General features: G+C 45.1%; 1 long non-coding RNA gene across 1 annotated transcript in view; it reads left to right on the plus strand.

Annotated features, from left to right (window-relative positions):
- Positions 1-10,948, plus strand: part of LOC129144585 (uncharacterized) — a 163,453-nt gene extending 152,505 nt beyond the window's left edge. The window contains exons 3-4 of the long non-coding RNA XR_008549022.2: positions 4,472-4,604; positions 10,802-10,948. This is a non-coding gene — a long non-coding RNA (uncharacterized LOC129144585). The remainder of the gene's footprint in view (positions 1-4,471; positions 4,605-10,801) is intronic.
- Positions 10,949-14,982: the final 4,034 nt, after the last annotated feature.

A 14,982-nucleotide genomic window follows, 5' to 3' on the forward strand; every position in this document is an offset into this window, starting at 1 on the left:
TGGGCTCAAGCCATCCTCCTACCTCAGCTTCTCAAGTAGCTAGAACTACAGGCATGCACCACTAAAACCTGTTTTTTTTTTTTGTTTTTTTTGTTTTTTTTTGTAGAGATGAGGGTCTCACATTTTTTCCCAGCCTGGTCTTGAACTCCTGGGTTCAAATGATTCTCCTGCCTCAGCCTCCCCAAGCGCTGGGATTACAGGAATGAGTCACCGTGCCTGGCTCCAAGAGATTTCTTTTTTTTTTTTTTTTTTTTGAGACGGAGTCTCGCTCTGTCGCCCAGGCTGGAGTGCAGTGGCGCGATCTTGGCTCACTGCAAGCTCCGCCTCCCGGGTTCACGCCATTCTCCTGCCTCAGCCTCCCAAGTAGCTGGGACTACAGGCGCCCGCTACCACGCCCGGCTAATTTTTTGTATTTTTAGTAGAGACGGGGTTTCACCGTGTTAGCCAGGATGGTCTCGATCTCCTGACCTCATGATCCGCCCGCCTTGGCCTCCCAAAGTGCTGGGATTACAGGCGTGAGCCACCGCGCCCGGCCTCCAAGAGATTTCTTAAAGGAATAAATGGTCAGGCTGGTGGGACCTTTCTGGAGTGGTGGGAGCCCCCAGTAGGACCCTCTGAGTTTTCCCTCACTCACTGCACCTACTCTTCCCCTCTTTATTTTTATTATTTATTTATTTATTTATTTATTTTGAGATGGAGTCTCACTCTGTCACCCAGTCTGGAGTGCAGGGGTGTGATCTCAGCTCGCTACAACCTCCACCTCCCAGGTTCAAGCAATTCTCATGCCTCAGCCTCCTGAGTAGCTGGGATTACAGGCGTGCGCCACCACACTTGGCTAATTTTTGTATTTTTAGTGAGACATGGGGTTTCACCATGTTGCCTAGGCTGGTCTCAAACTCCTGACCTCAAGTGATCTGCCTGCCTTGGCTTCCCGAAGTGCTGAGATTACAGGTGTGAGCCACCGTGCCTGGCCTCCTCCTCTCTTTAGCCATGGCCACCTTTGGTCAAGACAGAGGGCAGGACTCCTTCCTGACCATGCAGAAAAAAAAGAATGCATGCTAATCCTCAGGGAGATTGACGGGCCCAGGAATATCACTGGCCAGAACAAGATGGTAACTCCCAGTGCACTTGCCTTCGCCATCTACCTAGACCAGGTGATATGGTTTGGCTCTGTGTCCCCACCCAAATCTCACTTCGAATTGTAATAATCCCCACATGTCATGGGAGGGATCTGTGGGAAGTCATTGAATCATGGGTGCAGATTTTTCCCCAGCTGTTCTTGTGATAGTGAATAAGTCTCAGGAGAGCTGATGGTTTTATAAAAGGGCAGCTCTCCTGCACATGCCCTCTTGCCTGCCACCATGTAAGATGTGTCTTGCTTCACCTTCGCCTTCCACCATGATTGTGAGGCCTCCCCAGCCATGTGGAACTGTGAGTCCATTAAAGCTCTTTCCTTTTTAAATTACCCAGTCTCGGGTATGTCTTTATTAGCAATGTGAAAATAGACTAATACACCAAGTGAACTAAAGGCCTGGATGTACAGATGACACTGGACATATCACCTTCCTAGGGGGCTGCCATGGAAACCCTGGGCATCCCAGGCTACCAGCCAGGCTATAAGCTTATTCACATTAACCCAAACTCCTCATCAGCTTCCCTGTATCACTGCCCACCACTTCCAAAAGTCTCATTGAGCCATATAAACAGATTAAACTGATTAAACATACTTCCCCAAGAGTCCATTGGGTGTGATTTTTCTGTGACCTCTCTGGCAAGCACCAGCATCTGTAATTGTGTAGGCACCATGCCAACACAGACACGTGACTGTAAGAATTGAGTGTGTTCTTAGTCTTTGATAATGAAAATCTTAGCATTTTCACAAAGTATGAAATTAAAAGGTGTTATCTCTTTGGAACCTGACATGAGACACAAAAGTGTTTATAAGAATTGCGCAAACTGGGACATGCTTTGACAAAATCTGCTTAATTCTTCCAAAATTGGTGTTTAGATAGGGACAACATGTTTTTTCCCCACAAAGCTCTATTATTACTCTCATTATGTGTTTTATCTTAGAATAAAGAGAATGCATTTGCAAAGAAAGATGTGTATAAGTAAATAAAATATTTAAAATTAGGATTTTTCTTATTACTAGCTTATTTCTGTAGAACAAAGTAGGCTACATTAGATATAGCTGGTTATGATGTAAATTTCTTCAAGATAGTGCAGTAGATTGCAAAAATGGCTACAAATTCTTCTCATCCCTGCATCTATGTCATCCTCACATTGACACTGTGATTGGCTTTGGCCAATGGGATGTTGGCTAATGAGATGCAAGCAGAAGCTTGACTAGTGCTTGCACATTGGAGATTGTCCTCTCTTGGGAAAATGTGACTACTAGCTTGTGAAATAGCCCAGGTTAGCCTGTTGGATCATGAGAGACACATAGCGCTGTAACCCTGGTCACCTCAGCTGATAGCCAGCCAATTGTCAGGCATGGGAGTGAGATCATCATCAGCCAGTTGAACTCAGAGCTCATTCAAGACCAGCAGAACTTTGTTATGCCTTCCTGAAGCTTAGACGTGATGTAGGAGGTACAGCAGCCATATTGTGTCCATGAGGCAAGAAGCACTCACTAAGGCATGACTGAGCAGAAAGGTAAGCAGAAACTAGGGCCTCTGATGGCATCACGGAGCTACAGCACCAGCCTCAGAAAGCCTACCTCTTCACTCCTAGTTGTATGAGAAAAAGAAAATGTAATTTTATTCTGCCCGTATAGATTGGGTCTCTGTTGCATGCAACCAGTATTATTCCTAACTGAAAGATTGGTTAATTAAAAAAATAGTTTTCCCTGAAGAAGCTTCTATAGGAGCACTTTCTCCCATCTCTCCACTAATTAGGACAAAGAAAAGGAGACTGGGAGCTCTGAGGACCCACAGAGAGAGAGGCTTTCTAGGTTGATCAATAAAATCTAAAGGGTGGCCGGACACGGTGGTTCACGTCTGTAATCCCAGCACTTTGGGAGGCCGAGGCAGACTGATCACCTGAGCTCAGGAGTTTGAAACCAGACTGGCCAACATGGTGAAACCCTGTCTCTACTAAAAATACAAAAATTAGCTGGGCGTGGTGGTGCACACCTGTAGTCCCAACTACTAGGGAGGCTGAGGCAGGAGAATTGCTTGAACCCGGGAGGCGGAGGTTGCAGTGAGCCAAGATTGTGCCACTGCACTCCAGCCTGGGCAACAGAGGGAGACTCCGTTTAAAAAAAAAAAAAAAAAAAATCTAAAGGGCTTTTTCGGTTGAGCAGAAAGACAATGATCAGAAAGTGAGTTACTTAATTCTAGTAATAAACGGGGGAAAAAAGGCAGAAGCAATTAATGATGAAGAGTTAGGAGGCAGACTAAGCTACCTTGGGGGATACCTTGAATCTACATTTTTACCTATATTTTCTTCATGCCCTTCTTATGATTCCTTGGTCCATGCCACGGATTGATAAAGAAGCATCTTAGCTACCGATAACCCAACCCCAGTGTTGGGAGGGATAAGTTCATCTAAAATTACCTACATTGGCCGTGTGCAGTGTCTCATGCCAGTCATCTCAGCATGTTGGGAAGCTGAGGTGGGAAGACGGCTTGAGTCTAGGAGTTCGAGACCAGCCTGGGCAACATAACAAGACTCCCATCTCTACCAAAAAAAAAAAAAAAAATTAGCCAGGAATGGAGGTGTGTGCCTGTGGCTCTAGCTACTCGAGAGGCTGAGGTGGGAGGATTAGTTGATTCCAGGAGGTGGAGGTTACAGTGAGCCATCATGGCACCACTGCACTCCAGCCTGGGCAACAGAGTAACACCCTGTCTCAAAAAAATTAAGATTAAAAAAACTCCTACATCAAGGTAATCTTAAATGTATGAATGATACCATAATAAATGGGCTTACCAGACTGAAATGGGCAGGAGTCAGCTAGATTCTTGCCTCTGGTTTGTGGAGTTGAGGCCTGTCTTCTCTAATTGGAGAGTTCCTGGCCTGTAAAAGCTGCGCTCATTTGCCCCAGGACTGTCAGTGAGTAAACATCAAGCGTGAAATGCCACTTTCCCCGGTGTCAGCCTGGATTCCAGCAGCACGATTTGCAAACACCTGAGCTTCTGGCCTTTGCCTTCTGTTCCCTCTTCTCTCCCTGCCTCCAATAAGCCAGCTCCTTCCCTTTGCCTTTCATTTCCTAAAACACAGTCTCCTTTCACTGCCATGCCCCTGTGATTTACTGCGTGAGAACATCCCAGTGAAGCAAGTAAGACATCCTTCATTTTCATACCTGACATACGAAGAGCCATAAAATAAGTCTCTGAAGTCAGACTCAAGGGCCTCTTGATTAGGAGTTAAATTGCAGATATGATTTACTCAATTGGAGCTTGAGGAAACAAGGGATGTTGAAGATAATGTGATCGGCACACTCACGTTTCTGCCTCTATCTTGTGTCCAGATACCTGAGGAACCGGTGTGGAGAAGATGAAACGTCTGAACTTGGGCGTGGATTGAGGAGGAGCTGAAGATGGCAGGAACTGGCTCACCTGGGGTTTACTTTAGGGAAATATGAGTTGGGAAGCTCTTCTAAGGTCAGTTTTGATTAAGTGAAATCAACAGAATAAGGGTGAGACCAAAGATATTGGAGGCGGGTGGAGAACATCTTGAAAGAAATAGGAATCCAGCTTCAAGAGTTCTGGGCTTCACTTTGCCACAGATGAGCTGCGGGAATCCTGCACAAGGATTAATGAATGGGTCTCAGTCTCTTGACCTACAAAACAACATGGGGCTGAATTACATGAAGATCATTTTGACTGACTTAGGAAAGAATGAGAGGTAAGGAGGAAGAGCCAGCCAGTATAAAGGATTTTTTTTTTTTTCTTGAGACAGGTTCTCACTCTGTTGCTCAGACTGGAGTACAGTGGTGCCATCTCTGCTCACTGCAATCTCCGCCTCCCAAGTTCAAGTAATTCTGCTTCAGCCTCCCTAGTAGCTGAGACTACAGGCACACACCACCACGCCCAGCTAATTTTTTTTTTTTGAGATGGAGTCTTGTTCTGTCGCCCAGGCTGGAGTGCAGTGGCGCGATCTCGGCTCACTGCAAACTGCCTCCCGGGTTCACGCCATTCTCCTGCCTCAGCATCCCGAGTAGCTGGGACTACAGGCATCCGCTACCACGCCCGGCTAATTTTTTGTATTTTTAGTAGAGACAGGGTTTCACCGTGTTAGCCAGGATGGCCTCGATCTCCTGACGTCGTGATCTGCCTGTGTCGGCCTCCCAAAGTGCTGGGATTACGGGCGTGAGCCACCGCGCCCGGCCCTCAAGCCCAGCTAATTTTTGTATTTTTAGTAGAGATGGGTTTTTGCCATGTTGGCCAGGCTGGTCGCAAACTCCTGACCTCAGGTGATCTGCCCGCCTCTACCTCCCAAACCGCTGGGATTACAGGCATAAGCCACTGTGCTCAGTCAAATTTTATCATGAAGAGTAGCTGAGAATGGGCCAAGAGTTGGTGGGAAATGTGGAATCAGGATAGGGTATCTTTAAATTGAAGATAATGAAACATGTTTCTATGATTTAGGACAGAGGTATCAATTGAAGCTACAGAAAGATAGAGGGTAACTGTGTTAGCCTGTTCTTGCATTGGTACAAAGAAATACCTGAGACTGGGTAACTTGAAAAGAGGTTTCATTGGCTCATGGTTCTGCAGGCTGTATATGAAACATAGGGGCATCTGTGTCTGGGAGACCTCAAGAAGTTTCCAGTTATTGCGGAAGGCAAAGGTGGAGCAGGTACATCACATGGTGAAGGCAGAAGAGAGAGAGATAGAGAGAGAGGGAGAGAGACAGAGAGGTGGGGGTGCCCCACACTTATTTTATTTTTTTATTATTTTTTTGAGATGGAGTCTTGCTCTGTTGGCCAGGCTGGAGTGCAATGGCATTATCTCAGCTCAGCCTCCTGAGTAGCTGGGATTACAGGTGCCTGCCACCACGCCCAGCTAGTTTTTGTATATTTAGTAGAGGTGGGGTTTTGCCATGTTGGCCAGGCTGGTCTTGAACTCCTGACTTCAGGTGCTTCACCCGCCTCAGCCCCCACTAAGTGCTAGGATTACAGGTATGAGCCACTGTGCCCGGCCAGAACTCACTTATCACCAAGCAGATGGCCTATGCCATTCATGAGCAATCCAACCTCATGATCTAACACCTCCCACCAGGCCCCACCTCCAACATTGGGGATTACAATTCAACATGAGATTTGGGTGGGGACAAGCATCCAAACTATATCAGTGACTGTAGTAATAAAGTCATTGAGTGGGTGAAAGGGAAGGGAAGGTAGGGCTCAAGTGGCTTTTGATAGCATCAGTAACAATTCATCCCCTGTCACTGAATGAGTGGCAGAATATATGGGCATGAGTTTCAGGAGACAGCTGGACTTGATCATGGAAGAGGGAAGCTGTTCTTATCTGATAGTTCCTATTTAGCAAAAACCACAAGGTGATGCAGTCAGCCCAAGTGGTAGGAGGTATTTTGGAGGTTTGACAAAGAAGGAGTCGCGATGGCATCTCAGAAAGTGAGAAGGGGGAATTGATAGGATATAGGCAGGATCGTTGGTCTGTGTTTAGCACTGATTTGAAATACATGGTCACATTTTCTTAATCCAGTCTATCATTGATGGACATTTGGGTTGGTTCCAAGTCTTTGCTATTGTGAATGGCACCGCAATAAACATACATGTGAGAAGTTGATGGGTGCAGCAAACCAACATGGCACATGTATACCTATGTAACAAACCTGCACGTTGTGCACATGTACCCTAGAACTTAAAGCATAATAATAAAAAAAAGAAACACATGATCACAAATTTAAAGTGAGATCAGTTAGCATAATTGTGGCATTTCTTTTCTAGCAGTGCTCAGCTGCCTAAGGACAGGCACAAGAGAGGTGAATGGTTGAATTCAATGAGAAATGGCATCTGCCAGTTGAGCAGCTTTGCCATGGGAGATGGACAGAAGAGGCGTTCGCAAAGGAGCTATTATACTGAGGAACACGTGGAATGTAAACTGTGTGGAGGGAAGTGAGGACCTGAGAAAGGTGACAGATGATGAAAAAGTAGTAGAATGAATGGATCACCAGTCTCCAAAGATATCAAAGTGTTGGTATCCTGGGATTTTAAAGTAGATGGGTTGGACAGTGGTGGTCAGGAAAGTGCACCTAGATGGGAATTTGAACTTCTTCCTTCATGGTTCATTTTGCAGGTGGAAGATGGGTGCTCGTGAGTCTAAGGAAGTGGGTTCAGTCCTGTTGAGGTACAGTCAGCTATGCCCTTTCTTTCTTGGTTTTACAATATTTACATACCTTGGGTGAATAAATGGACAAGAGGATGGTTCAGTGAAGCCCATTCTTACTATTGCAAAGGAAAGTCAAATCACACATGCCGGCCGGGCGTGTTGGTTCACGCCTGTAATCCCAACCGTTTGGGAGGCTGAGGTGGGTGGATCATCTGAGGTCAGGAGTTCGAGACCAGCCTGGCCAACATGGTGAAACTCCATCTCTACTAAAAATACAGAAATTAGCTGGGTGTGGTAGTGAGCACCCCTAGTAGGGAGGCTGAGGCAGGAGAATCGCTTGAACCTGGGAGGCAGAGGTTGCAGTGAGCCGAGATTGTGCCATTGCACTCCAGCCTGAGAAAAAAAAAATAAAGAAAAAAATCACACATGCCATTCACCAAATCCAGCAATAGTATATGCTGTCATGTAGATGTGTTTTTAAAAGGTTTATTTTTGTTGGGTTAAGTGGAGAATCATTGGTTTTCTCCATGCTCTTCTTATGATTCCCTGTTCCATAGCACTGATTGATAAAGCAAGCGTCTTACCTATAACCCAAGCCCAGTGTAGGGAGGGGTGGACTCATCTAAAGTATCGCAAGTGTTGGTGCCTCATCAGCATAGGAAGATCTTAAGATCTAAGCGGCAACCCTGAGGGGAAGGGTGGTAGGGCACATAGACACGCGTGCACGTACACACACACGCACACACACACACTCAAAGATCCTTTCATAAAAGTGTTGTGTTGGAGGGGAATGTATAGGTCACCATTCTGTGTATCTGTGCTTTTTCCAAAAATGCACCCTGCAGTATTTCTTGTCCCTGCATTTTGCAGCTGCTTTGGCCGATAGAATGTGGGAGAAATGATGTTATGGGACTTCCAAGATTAGGTCATAAAAAGTGTTGTGAGCCTGGCTCTTTCTCTCAGGATTATTGCCCCTGGAAGCCCAATAGAATGTGTTTCCATTATACAGATAGTGAGGTCACACTCCAGGAGAGGTTAATATCTAATCCTCCTCTTACGTTCTCCATCTTAGAAAAAACACCACTAGTGACTCAGTCGCCCAAGCCTGAAACCTTGAGGTCATCCTTGGTTCCCTCCTCTCTTTCACCTTCCTCAACAATTCAGTCAGTGTGTTGTGTGAATACAGGAATGAATAAATGAATGAATGAATGAGTTATTCAATTTTGGTCCAGTTTAGCAGACTTTATTAAGCACCTGGGGCCCCTTGGGTAGAAAAACACTATCTCAGTCCCTCTCACTCCTGTTTCAAATAAGAAAACAATTTAACAATTATTCAAAAAGCTAAATAAATTCATGAATGTATACATTTACTTTATAAAATGCCTTATAAACTTAAAAGTACTTTCATTACACTTACCTTCATAATGGATTACAAGTTACTTAAATAGCATGAATTCGGCTGGGCGCGGTGGCTCACCTGTTTAATCCCAGCACTTTGGGAGGCCACGGCGGGTAGATCACCTGAGGTCAGGAGTTCAAGACCACCCTGGCCAACATGGTGAAACCCCATCTCTACTAAAAATAAAAAAATTAGCTGGGCACAGTGGTGCGTGCCTGTACTCTCAGCTACTCGGGAGTCTGAGGTAGGAGAATCTCTTGAAGCCGGGATGGGGAGGTTGTGGTGAGTGGAGATTGCACCACTGCACTCCAGTCTGGGTAACAAAGCAAGACTCCATCTCAGAAAAAAAAAAAAGAGCATGAATTCATGGATAGCACATCAGTCATTGTATGAGTACATTCATTCAGGGTGATTATCCACACATTTAAAGTAGATGGGTTGGACAGTGGTGGTCAGGAAAGTGCACCTAGATGGGAATTAGAACTTCTTCCTTCATGGTTCATTTTGCAGGTGGAAGATGGGTGCTCGTGAGTCTAAGGAAGTGGGTTCAGTCCTGTTGAGGTACAGTCAGCTATGCCCTTTCTTTCTTGGTTTTACAATATTTACATACCTTGGGTGAATAAATGGACAAGAGGATGGATCAGTGAAGCCCATTCTTACTATTGCAAAGGAAAGTCAAATCACATATGCCGGCCGGGCGTGTTGGTTCACGCCTGTAATCCCAACCGTTTGGGAGGCTGAGGTGGGTGGATCATCTGAGGTCAGGAGTTCGAGACCAGCCTGGCCAACATGGTGAAACTCCATCTCTACTAAAAATACAAAAATTAGCTGGGTGTGGTAGTGAGCACCCCTAGTAGGGAGGCTGAGGCAGGAGAATCACTTGAACCTGGGAGGCAGAGGTTGCAGTGAGCCGAGATTGTGCCATTGCACTCCAGCCTGAGAAAAAAAAAAATAAAGAAAAAAATCACACATGCCATTCACCAAATCCAGCAATAGTATATGCTGTCATGTAGATGTGTTTTTAAAAGGTTTATTTTTGTTGGGTTAAGTGGAGAATCATTGGTTTTCTCCATGCTCTTCTTATGATTCCCTGTTCCATAGCACTGATTGATAAAGCAAGCGTCTTACCTTTAACCCAAGCCCAGTGTAGGGAGGGGTGCTCCCTACACTGATGCTTTATATTCAAAATACCTTGTAGACACATCTTAATTTCCAATTATTATAAATTTATATACCAAATACTATTAATATAAATATGCATGACTAACCAGCATGGGCTTCAGAGTTAACCTTCAGCAAACTAAACTGATAACTATGGACCCATACTAATGTGGGTAATGTATAAAATTATGATTTAGAATTTAAAAAATAGCAGCAACTGAAAACTACAATTAACTCAAAACAGGATTATGGTCACACATAAACACACATGCACACACACACCTGCACACTCAAAGGTCCTTTCCTAAAATTGTTAGGTTGGAGGAGAATGGATGGATGGCTCACCACCACTCTGTGTGTCTGAAGATGTTGTATTTTCCAAAAATGCACAATGCAATATTTCTGATCCCTGAACTTTGCAACTGCTTGACCAATACAATGTGGGAGAAATTATGTTATGGGACTTCCAAGATTAGGTCATAAAAGGTGGTGTGAGCCTGGCTGTCTTCTCTCAGGATTCTTGCCCAGGAAACCCCAATAGAATGTGGAAGAAATGGGCTGGGTGTGGTGGCTCACGCCTGTAATCCCAGCACCTTGGGAGGCGGAGGTGGGCAAATCACCTGAAGTCAGGAGTTCAAGACCAACCTGGCCAACACGGTGAAATTTCATCTCTATTAAAATACAAAAATTAGCCAGGCGTGGTGGCAGCAACCTGTAATCCAAGCTACTTGGGAGGCTGAGGCAGGAGAATTGCTTGGACCTGGGAGGCGGAGGTTGCAGTGAGCTGATTTGGCGCCACTGCACTCAAGGCTAAGTGACAGAGCGAGACACTCCCGTCACAAAAAAAAAAAAAAAAAAAAAAAAAAAAAGTGGGAGAAATGATGTTATATGACTTCCAAGATTAGGTCATAAAAGATGATGTGAGCCTGGCTCTCTCTTTCAGGATTCTTGTCCCTGGAACCCAGCCACCGTGCTATGAAGGAAGCCCCCAGGCAACAAGGAGATGCCACGTGGACATCTTCCAGCCAGAAGCTCCAGCTGAGGTCTCAGCCAGGAGCCAGCATCAGTTACCAGACATATGAGTGAACAGGTATTTAGGTAATTCCAGCCACCAGTCTCCAAGCCAACCCTGCTGATGCTGAATGCAACAGAGGCAAACTAATCCCACTTAGTCCTGCCTAAATTACAGAGTTGTGAGCAAAATAAGGGTTGTCATTTGCTTTAAGCCACTAAATTTGGGGGTAATTTGGAACACATTCATATTAGAAGCTTTGCAGTGTTGTACTGGTTTGAATGGCAAACACATTTTCTGATAGAGTACTGAATTAGAATCCTCAGAAAATGTCAATATTTTGAACTAATTTTAGTTTACAACTTATTTGTGACAAACATCAAAATTATCTTCAGAGATAAGTATCTAGAAAGTAGACTTCCCATGTATATAAAAATGAGTATCTGTCAAATTGAAAGCCATTTTCCATTAAAACCCATAGAAAGAACTCCAGCAGTGAGGACCACAGCTCCGGAAGCCACCATGTAAAACCCACAGTAGGGAGCTTCTGTGTGAGATTGAAAAGAATGTAGTGATTATGGTGCCTTTTTTTTTTCTTTTTTTGAGACGGAGTCTGCCTCTGTCACTCAGGCTAGAGTGCAGTGGCACGACCTCGGCTCACTGCAGCCTCTGCCTCCTGGATTCAAGCAGTTCTCCTGCCTCAGCCTCCCGAGTAGCTGGGATTACAGGTGCACGCCACCACACCTGGCTAATTTTTGTATTTTTAGAAGAGACTATTTTGGCCAGGCTGGTCTTGAACTCCTGACCTCAAGTGATCCACCCGCCTCAGCCTCCCAAAGTGCTGGGATTACACACGTGAGCCACCATGCCTGGCCCATCCAATGTTATGTTTTGAGATTTTTCCAGGTTGGTTTGTCTAGTTGTAGCTTATGTGTTAATCTCTGTATGATATTCTATTCTACAATAAATTTTAGTTAGTTCACCTATTCCCCTATTGGTGAGTGTTTATTTCAAAAGTCTCATTTTCATGTAAGTTGATATATGAAAATACTTCCATTTCTTTATGCCTGTGTGTGAGAATTCTTCTGAAAAATACACTTACAGATGGTGGTATGGTATTGTACGGATCACCGATCTTTAACTTTAGTGGGTACCACCGAAGTGGCTGTGCCAGTTAACACTCCACTAGTGGTTTTGAGAATACCTTTTTCTCAGTTTTCCTACTTTCATCTTTGTCAGATCACTGGGTGTGAAGTTGTATCCTATTATTCTTTCTTTTTTTTCTTTTGAAGCGGAGTTTTGCTCTTGTTTCCCAGGCTGGAGTGCAATGGCATGATCTCGGCTCACTGCAACCTCCGCCTCCTGGGTTCAAACGATTCTCCTGCCTCAGCCTCCTGAGTAGCTGGGATTACAGGTGCCCGCTACCATGCCTGGCTAATTTTTTGTATTTTTAGTAGAGACAGGGTTTCACCATATTGGCCAGGCTGGTCTCGAACTCCTGACCTCAGGTGATCCACCCGCCTCGGCCTCCTAAAGTGCTGGGACTACAGGCGTGAGCCACCACACCGGCCTTTTTTTTTTTTTTTTTTTTAAGACAGAGTCTTGCTCTGTCACTCAGGCTGGAGTTCAGTGGGGCAATCTTGGCTCACTGCAACCTCTGCCTCCCGGGTTCAAGCAACTCTCCTGCCTCAGCCTCCTGAGTAGCTGGAATTAGAGGCATGCACCACTACGCCCAGCTAATTTTTGTATTTTTAGTAGAGAGAGGGTTTCACCATGTTGGCCAGGCTGGTCTCAAACCCCTGACCTCAGGTGATCCGCCCGCCTTGGCCACCCCAAGTGCTAGGATTACAGGCGTGAGCCACTGTGCCTGGCCTCCTATTATTATTTTCATTTGCAATTCCCTGATGACTAGCAGGTCTAAGCACTTTATTTTTTTCATATTTATGAGCCATGTGGTTTTTCTTCTTTTGGGAACTATCCATCCATATTGGGTTAATTATATTTTTCTATTGATTTTTGGAACTAATTTATGTAATCTTGACAATCTTTTGTATCTTTTTTGCTAATATCTTCTGCTTTGCTGGTTAACATTCCTGTTTTGCTTTTCATCTCTTAGAAGGAAGTTTGAAGCATTAACGAGATCAAATCTATCAAAGATTTAGCTTGTGATTTTTGCCTTTTGGGACTAATGAAGAAATCCTTTCCTACCCTTAAGACATATAATTTTTAAAAAGATTATTTTTATTTTCCTTTTATATGAATAACAATAGTATTTCTTTTGTTTTGTTTTGTTTTGTTTTGAGACAGAGTCTTGCTCTGTCGCCCAGGCTGGAGTGCAGTGGCGCGATCTCGGCTCACTGCAAGCTCTGCCTCCTGGGTTTACGCCATTCTCCTGCCTCAGCCTCCCGAGTAGCTGGGACTACAGGCGCCCGCCATCACGCCTGGCTAATTTTTTGTATTTTTAGTAGAGACGGGGTTTTACTGTTTTAGCCAGGATGGTCTCGATCTCCTGACCTCGTGATCCGCCTGCCTCGGCCTCCCAAAGTGCTGGGATTACAGGCGTGAGCCACCGCGCCCGGCCCAACAATAGTATTTCTTTCCCTTGCTGTTTTATGATGCAAATTGTGCCCTATGACAAGCTCTTCTTGAAGCAGGGCTGTGTTTATGAGCGATTTGCCTATTTATGTATCAATATTTTGTATCTCAGTAAATACTTTTTTGTGACAGTATGTTGCTCTGTCACTCAGGCTGGAGTGCAGTGGTGCAGTCATAGCTCACTGTAGCCTCAAACTCCTAGCATCAAGCAATCCTCCCACCTCAGCCTCCCAAGTAGCTGGGACCAGAGGTACATGCTACCGTGCCCTGCTAATTTTTGTAATTTTTGTAGAGATGGGGTCTCCTCATGTTGCCCAGGGTGCTTTCAAACTCTTGAGCTCTGGTGATCCACCTGCCTCGGCCTTCCAAAGGGCTGGGATTCCAGGTACGAGCTACCTTGCCCAGCCCTAATAAGTAGTTTTTAAAAACATTTCAGGGCCAGGTGCGGTCGCTCCTGCCTGTAATCCCAGCACTTTGGGAGGCAGAGGCAGGTGGATCACCTGAGGTCAGGAGTTCGAGACCAGCCTGACCAACATGGTGAAACCCTGTCTCTATGAAAAAAACAAAAAATTAGCCATGTATGGCTGTAGGCATCTGTAATCCCAGCTCCTCCAGAGGCTGAGTGAGGCAGGGGAATCACTTGAACCCGGGAGGCGGAGGTTGCAGTGAGCCAAGGTCGCGCCACTGCACTCCAGCCTGGGTTAAAAGAACAAAACTCCATTAAAAAAAAAAAAATTCAGGCCAGGCGTGGTGGCTCATGCCTATAATCCCAGCACTTTGGGAGGCCAAGGCGGGTAGATCATGAGGTCAGGAGATCGAGAGCAGCGTGGCCAATATGGTGAAACCCCGTCTCTACTAAAAAAACTAAAATATTAGCTGGGCATGGTGGCGCATGCCTGTAATCCCAGCTACTTGGGAGGCTGAGGCAGGAGAATCGCTGGAATCCAGGAGGCAGAGGTTGCAGTGAGTCGAGATCACACCACTGCACTCCAGCCTGGGCGTTCGTCTCAAAACAAAAAACAAAAAGCATTTCAATATCTTGACTAGGACCTCTGCATTACCAAATCTACTGGGCAATTCCCACTGTGTCCCTTCTTAATGTATCAAGAACAAGTGACACAGTTAATCCCTGCCTCCTTCTTGAGGCCCTTTTCTCATTTGGATTCCATGACCCAGAAATCTGGTTTTCTCTGTCTCACTGTCTCCTCCTCCCCCATCTCCACTGCAGGACTGGATTCCTTTGGCCAATCTTTTGCTGTTTCAGAGCCCCAGGCTTCCCTCTTCAGATGTCTTCCCTTTTCTATCTACACTTACTTACAACTTCCCTGATCACATTCTGTCCAATGGCTCAGAAATCATATATCAGTTAATAACTTCACATTTATTTTCTTGGATTTGACCTCAGTTGGACATCTAATAAATCATCACCTCCTTTCCTGCTATTGCTATGGAAATTATATATATATATATTTTTTCTGATCTGGAAGAAGTTACTCCAAAAGTTTTTTTTTTGTTGT

This window comes from Pan troglodytes, chromosome 6 (genome assembly GCF_028858775.2).
Source record: "Pan troglodytes isolate AG18354 chromosome 6, NHGRI_mPanTro3-v2.0_pri, whole genome shotgun sequence".
NCBI classification, from domain to species: Eukaryota; Metazoa; Chordata; class Mammalia; order Primates; family Hominidae; genus Pan; species Pan troglodytes.